Source organism: Podarcis erhardii, assembly GCF_964252035.2.
Source record: "Podarcis erhardii genome assembly, chromosome: 4".
Taxonomy (NCBI): domain Eukaryota; kingdom Metazoa; phylum Chordata; class Lepidosauria; order Squamata; family Lacertidae; genus Podarcis; species Podarcis erhardii.
The window spans coordinates 103177811-103186260 of NC_138508.1; positions in this window are offsets into that span (position 1 = coordinate 103177811).

Below are 8450 nucleotides of genomic sequence, written 5' to 3' on the forward strand. Positions count from 1 at the left end.
CCCCATTGCGGGGATTCGAACCGCTGACCTTCTGATCAGCAAGCCCTAGGCTCTGTGGTTTAGACCACAGTGCCACCCGCTGTGTTACTAGGACTTTTTTTTTTTTTTTTGCATTGTTAGGTTTTGAAATAATACATTTTTTTGTTGTAAGTCACTCTGAGCATGATTTTTTGTATGTGGAAATGTGGATGACAAGGGTATGGGGGCAAGGTTGGTTCAGTGCAAATGCATGGGCAGAGCCAATCTGATGCTCCTGCTGGCACATTTCACTGTGCTGACCCCACCATCACCTCCTCCTTCTTCATCCCAATATGCAGCAAAAACTCAGCCAGAGAGAGGTCAGATGACTCCACTACGCTGCTCCCTACTGTGTGGAGGGAGGACTTGTAATTGTATATTTCTCATGCTGGGCCTGTCCATTGTCAGTAATTGTGTTTTCTTTGTAAAATTGCCACAGAGTGCAAGGCTGTGTTGCCCCCTCTCAACTGTGTCCCTTAAGCCATGAAACTGAATGGGAACTACTAAGAAATGAGATATCCCACCTTTGATGCTGCTTCCTAGCAGAAATGTAGTACCGGGGCGGGGGGGGGCCTTCCTTCTCTGGCTACAGATATTCTCTGGCTACAGATAACTCTCTAACTGTCTTTCTTTTCCCTCCCAAAGTGCTGGCTACCCACCCCACTCTGGCTAGCTGTACCCCCAGCCAATTAGAGAGAGGCTCCATCACAGAGGTGGAGTTCTGCTGCACTGCATCACCAAACTCTAGTGTTTCTAATAGGATTGCCATATGTCCTCTTTTTCATGATGAGAGTCATAGAGATCCATAGTTAAAAGTAGACGTTGGCAAATGTGTCCTCTTTTTTGCTCTTCAAAGTATGGCAAGCCTACTTTCTGAGCTTTCCGTCCCGAACCTCTTACAAACAATACAGTCCATACTTGCTACCATTAACTTTATTTTGTAATGCTGTGAAATGGGTGGCAAACTATGGTCCTTCAAAAGTTGTTGAACTTCAACTTCCATCATCCCTTCGCTATACTGGTTCATGCTGATGGGAGCAGGAGTCTGAGACTATCTAGAGGGCTACATGTTTCCCACCCAGGTATGACTATGGCTCAATGGGTAGGCCAAATATCAGCAGCATATCATGGACCTTAGGTTGTAAACAGAACCAGAAATATGTTTATCAAGCTGTTGTAAACTTGGATTTATGGTGTATTGCCTTTGCAATCATCCTGTGTCCATTTGTCTAATTCTCTCCATTCATTTCCAGTACAAGCAAAGGCACATGCTTATGTTTTTTAAAAGAGGAAGAGAAAATATCCAAAAAGAAATACATATCCTCTGTGGAAAAGGATAGGAGGGAAGGAGGGTAAAAGAAGAGGAGACAGAGAGAGGAGGGAGTGGAGAAATGTTATTGGAACATCTTGTGTCCTTTTGACTACATGACTCAACACAAACTCCCATTACTAACATGAAATGCAGAAAAGTACATATTCTGCATTTCATTTCCTTCTGACCTCAGGACTAACAACTCTCCCCTCCCCTCAATGCCAGAACATACAAACCTGCAACTCAGGATAATACTACATATGTTTGATGAGGAGGACTCTAATTCAAAAAGGTTTCATGCCATAGCAATTACTTTTTTGTTTGTTTGCTCCCCCCCCCCCCCCAGGTGCCACAAGACCCTATTGGTTTTGCTGCAGTACACTACCTCTCTAGAAATAACTGATCCTTCTACCTTAACCTTTTTATGGGTGTTTCCCAGGACCTCCCCCACCCACAGATTCATGAAAAAGTTGACTTGTAGATGTATCTGGCTGCCCCCATCCCTTCTTTATTTCTAGGCAAAACAGTCCAGTAGTGTGTTTGCGTGCATTGTGATGCTAGAGGTGTGCTGGAGACATGTCCCCACCATCATGAGTTCCTTGGCTCCCTCTGTGTGGGGGCTGTTTGTAGGCTGCCATCATTAGCAACGTGGACTTCATTTTCCATTTTCTGATTAGTGGACATTTTTCTGCCTTTTCTGACAGTGTGTATCTTCCCCTCCTGGGCTGAGCCCATACTGCTCAGCAACAGTGCCAGTCTCAGCTAATGTGAGCATAGGATTACTCTGTTAATTATGTTGCAAAAGCTAGGCAGCCACTTTAAGTGCACCAGCTGTTTTTCAAACAGAATAAAATCTTGAGTGGTACCACCTAGATGGGAACATTAGTGCAATTAGATCTATAGTACTAAATAATGAGAGATGAAATATGCTAATTCCTTTAACAATGTCAACATGATAGGATCCTGCTGAGTTTGAAAGGAAACTTTTGTTTTCCTGGTTTCTATGAAACAGAACTAATTTCCCAAAGAGCCTTTCAATTGAATGAACAGTTCTTTGCAAGGCAAACATTCAGCTCCCAAATAGCATATCCATTGTTGATTAACTGCTGTTACAAATATACATAGTTTACATGGGAAGATTAGATTATGTTATAAATATGAACACTAGTATAGTTTCCAAGCAGCTTTGCAAAGGATGGTTGTGCACTACAAGCAGGTGCTTGCAATATCTGCAACCTAATGGAACATATTTTTGCATCTAATGCCAAACCCTTATTCATATCCACACACTTTCTGCAAGGTAATAAATGGGTGCTATTGCTTTTGAAATGCATCCGGCATATTCTAGTCACTTTTAATCTACTAACATTTGTAATATTTTCCATATGTGCAATGACCCCCCAAAAATTGAGCGAAATCCTATACCGGGGACATTTCTGACTTCCAAAGTTTAACCATTAGCGACTTGTGCATAAATAAATGAGTTAAACTTCTTTTACTTTACATATCTTTGTGGGTGAGCCTCAGTACCATCTCTGAAGCATCTTGAATATTACAAAGTTCCACTGTATGGCTGTTTAAAATATTGACCCTGCCTCTTCATAAAATGTCCAGTGGCTAATGGCATGTATAAATCCGCAAAACAGCAGTCATAATTCAACAGAGCAGAAGAGCAGATAAAAACCATGACAGCTCAAAAACAAAAATCTTACAAGAGCCACACAGCTGTTAAAGATTTACCTACAGAGCAGCTCCAACACTAAAATGTCAGAAGCGTCAATCAAAACAGACACAGATTAAAAGCAGCAGCTTATAAACCTTAAACACCTTTTCAGAAATGAAAAACTTCTGCTATAATGGGAGATCCCTTGACCTGTCTTTTCTCTGGTTCATTTTGGCATGAGCCTCTTTGTGACCCTCACTCTTGTTTGTAACATAGAATGCAGCATCAAACTTCCTGACAGGGATTGTTAGTAGGCAAATATCAATAAACCACTGGCAACTCCCAAATTTGTAATTATTAGCCTCCCTTGGGGAGCAAGTTTCCTCCAAGCACGGTTGCCAGCCCATATGTAACTGAAATTAGTAAAACAAAGCCTGTTTACTAAGAGTGCAGGAATTTACATCATACATACGCAACATGGCCCTCCTGGATAGCTCAATCAGTAGAACATGAGACCTATGATCTTGGGGTCATAGGTTTGAGCCCCACATTGGGCGAAAGACTCCTGCATTGCAATGGGTTGGACTAGATTACTCTCGTGGGCCCAACTCTAAAATTCTATGTGGGCAAGACAATAATCTTGCAGCCCATGTGATAGAAAAGTCACAAACTTTAATGTTAGACGACACATCCTCTCATTTTCATTTCAGCACACCCCTCCTTTGTTCTTTCGATTCACACTTATGAGACTGAAATCCTACAAAAGGGATAGATTTTATTCCACTTGGTCAATACTGTCCTGATTATGCCTCACCATCATCATTGCAAGCAGTGCCCACCAGAGTGAGGTGCTGTGAGGTAAGGAACTTCTACTCCTGAGTTTCCCTCCTGGATGCCATCCCAAAACTCACAGGAACTGAGCTTATGAATTTTAAGAGAAAGTGTCAGCATGGAAATTCCTGATCCTATCCTCTGATGTTGTCTGCTCCACACACTTACATTCTCTCTCACACACATTTGCACTTTACCCTACTGTACACATGTATAGGATATCAAAAGCTTCAACAGCCTTTCCAGGCACAGAATAAAAGCTTTGCATTCTTTCTCTATTTTCTAGGAATTTTGTAACTCCACTGCTTTATTTCTGTTGTAGATTAGGGAAGTGTAGAAAAAAATGTGTTAAGACATTAGTATAAATGTGTCTATGATTTTATTTTTATACTGCACTGTATTAGCTAACTTATTACACATGACTAATTTGTTTTTTATCTGATAATAAATGGGTGCTTCTCTCAGGTGTCCAAAGAAACATTTGGTGTGGTGCGAATAACCTGTTTAAACACACGTGAGGACAGCGCTTGATTGTTTCTCCTGCCAAAGTTCCCACTTCTCATAAGCAGGCTTCAGGGTAATGTGTGAAGTGGAAGCACACATTTGTTGCTATATGTGTATCACTACACAATGCTAGACAACCATCAGTGAAGAGCAAGAAAGTTCTCACTATAAAAGGAGTTCCAAATACAATGTAATTATATGCAAAACTTGAAACTGGAACTTAATATGCAGCCAATCCCACCATATCTGAACCTTTCCTGCTAAGAATTTCCTTGAGCAGACCCTATGCCATGCCACTTTATATAACTTAAAGTTATATAAGTTATATCTCATGGCCAGAGGAGGAGTGCAGAAAGAAGAAGCACCATGGCACACCTGCACCAGCACAACCAGACTCCTTCATCTGCCCCGGCTGCAACAAAACATCTCTTCCATATCGGTCTCTACAACCACAGCAGGCGTTGTAACTTTCCAATGCTTTGACTTAACCTGTGAAGGCACACTCCTCCACTGTCTTCCAAGAGAGATGCCAACCAACATGATGAGAAAGAAAGACTACTCATCCACATATACAGTAGTGAATGAATATTGTTACAAAAGCAGGGTGCCTGCCCCTCTCTCTGCCAAGCGGCAGCAAGCGCTTATGGGGTCACTGGCACACACACAGGGTCTGCATCTCCTTGGAGAATAGAAGACACAACGGAGACAGTTTATTCACCAATTTACACCTTCAGTCTGCATGGAAGGAGTCCAGATCTTACAGCATTGCAGACAACCTTTCCTCTCCCTAGCCAAGAGGGATCTCAACTCTTCCTCCTCCATCTTCCTTCAAGAAACTCCTGTTCAAAAACACACCCCATTACCTTGGGAACCCTTCAAACCCCTGTCTCTGTTTACAACTCAGGGCAGGGGGAAGTTCTCTTGCATTGCCTCAGTGGGCCCTCAATGCCCCTCTATTGTTCCCTTAATGGCTCTAGCTTGGCCACTCAGGTTTGCATAAGCCAGCCCAGGAATTCCCTGTCTGGCACAGCTCATTTTAATCCATATTCCACTTAATCAAAATCCTAGCATTTATTAATCACACCCCCCCAAGTAATGACTACTTTGTTATCTAAATACCTATCTTATTAACATATAATTGCAGCTCCATTGGTTTCTATTCTATTATAGGAATCTGAAGGATAAAACAGTGACTGGTGGCTGTGATAGTATCAGCATCCAGTATATCACGTTTCATATCTTGTCAACACTGTCAGAAACATCATGCTAACATAGTTGTATTTTTCTTTAACCCAACAATGCTACATCACAGCATAGCATCCTTGTATTGATGTATTGGGCAAGAGAATGTCTGCTGACAGTAGCAGACACTATGTTAAATATATATTGTTATAAAAGTTGGGTGCTTCCCCCTCTGTCTGCCGAGCCGTGGCAAGAGCCCATGGGGTTCCAGCCAGGGGCTGTGGTCCTTTGGAGAATTCAGACAATTTGGAGTCATAGCTTTAATAAATTTTGTTTATTTACCTGTTTACACCTTCAGTCTGCATGGAGGGAGTCCAGATCTTACAGCATGGCCATTTCAATAGGGGATTGTACCCACAGCAGTTCAGCCGGCCTTCAGCTGGCCTGCCTGAGATGGATCCCAGTTTCTTCTTTTTTCTTCTTCCCAGCTACCCTGGCTCAGGACTCTCTTCCTATCACCTCACACCCAGTTACCTTGGCAACTTACCAAACCCCCAGTCTCTGTTCACACCTCAGGGCAGGGGGGAGGGCAGCTCTCTTGCACTGCCAATAGCCCTCAGTGGCCCTGCATTGTATCTTAATGGCCCTAGCTTGGAGATACTGAAGCACCTTTGGTTCCACTTACTATGTGGCAATAGACTTTGCCCAACTTAATGCATTGGTTTACCTTACTGTGTGGTGTCAGATAAGATGCCCCAGCCTCAGTTATTTTTTTGTTGGCAAGAATTTTGTTGTTGCATGTTTAGAGGGTAGTTTTGAGTTTGGTTGGTTGTGAACTATGCAGCAAGGAACTCTGCCAACATCTTGAATAGTTGGTATATGTTGGATAAAAGTAAATGTTTATGAGATGGATATTCCCACTTGGAATCTCTGTACTGTCATGAACTTATTGCTTATCTGTCTGAATACTAATAAGATTACTGATCTGTCTACTTTGCATATGTATTGCAAAGATCACTGTAATATATATTTCAAATAAGTAACTACTGTATACTGCAGCAAAACCACAAATATCTTCTACTACTTTAAAGACTATCAGATTAACTGAGGCATAAACATTCATGGAGTAGAGACTGGGAAAACCTACTGCATGCATCTGGGAAGTGGACTTCAGTCCAAGAAAGCTTATGGTACAACAAAAGTGGTAGTCTTTAGGGTATCACAAAATTATGTTGTGTTAACTTATGTGACTCCCTAGCCCTTTTATCCACTGGATTGCATTATACCAAGAGGTTTGGCAGATCATTTAGAATTTTGCTTTAGTTTTTCTACTAAGCACATTTTTCTACCAGTTCTCTGTCTGGATTCTATGACAAAGAATTTCGAAGCTGTATTATTTGAACAGGATAAGTGTGACAGCTTCAGATCTCAATTTATTATTAGATTCAGAAGATCTATTCATGTTTACCTATTCACTGTAAAGTTTTACTCAGCTGATTAACGGTAGCTGATTTGTGGTTAGGCCATTCATTTACTTTAGTAATTCATGTAAAGCTTTGAAAGGCGGGGAAAAGCTTTGCATCAAAGGAATTATTTTCAGTTCTCCTCAAAGTCCAATGAATGACATTCAATCATAGATTTTGAGTCCTCCAAATGGATCAATAGTGAGTTGATTGATTTACCTAAGTGGCATAAGATTTAAATTAATTCACAATTGTCCCCTGGAATGTCCTGCTTTGGACTTCAGGAGGGGGGGTCACATGTTAAAATGTATGCTATATAAAAAGCTTCTATAAACTGTGGCAGAAAAAGTTGTGATGTCACTGAAGCTTATGTTTACTTGATTTGGAAAACACTCTCATTGGGTTATAAAATTGAGATACACTATGAACTGAATAGTATTTCTTGAGTGACATTCTTTCACCCCCCCCATAATGCTGGATGTCCAGAAATGACATATATCAGAGCAATATGTCATAAGTTTGTGAGGCAATAGGGTGTTGGGGCGCAGGCAATCGTGTTGGGGTGCAGGCAAAGGTGTTGCAGCAAGTGCCTGCTCTCATTTAGGCTGGATCTACACGCAGGAAAAATCACTATAAATAAGTCAGAAATTAAATTGTTATAACAAAAGGGGGGGAAACACTATGGAAATTCACAAATAATTCCCCCCCTGCTTTCCAGCATGTTGCATGTTTATAACACATTCAAATCACTGTTCTTTGACTAATATAGCTCAGTCCTTACACTCCTGATGATGCTATGAGGAGTACTATAAAGTTTCTAAATGTCTGAACTAATGGGAGGGCAGAGTCAGAAGAAAGAAGAATTACATTAGCCAAACCCAATTAATTGAGCCATGCCAAAATGCAAACCCTTAGAAGACATGTTTATTCTTGTTTCTGGGTTTCTCTTGCCTCCTTGCTGGGGGGGACTGGGACTCTGTTGCAATAGAAAAATAAAGATCTGCTTTGCTTTCACTGCATCCTGCCTCCATCCATTCATCTCTGACTGATCACTGAATTAGGGGATTCAGTCCCTTGGGGAGTTGGGCAGCAAAAGCCAACCACTCCTATTTTTCTATATCACATGTGTTTATTAATTTAGGGTTGGCACAACTTCTAAGCTTGGTCACATAGTCAGTGGTGTTGAAGCAGAGAGGACATGGTGCAGGCCAGAGGTGACACTGTGAGCACGGTCGCACTGGGTCCCCTTCATCATATTGACCTCTTGGCTGGGGAGAGGGGAGGCCAGCCTTCTTTGGTCTTGTTTCAACCTATGTTCATTTAAACTAGTTGAGCAAAATGGACCTGCCAGAACTGATCCTGCAGAATCCAATTTCCAGGCAGGTGTTTCCTGTTTCTAGGAACAACTCCAGCATAAATACCTAATCCTAATAAATGGTGTCCCATTTATGGAAAACAGACTCCTTTATATTACTTT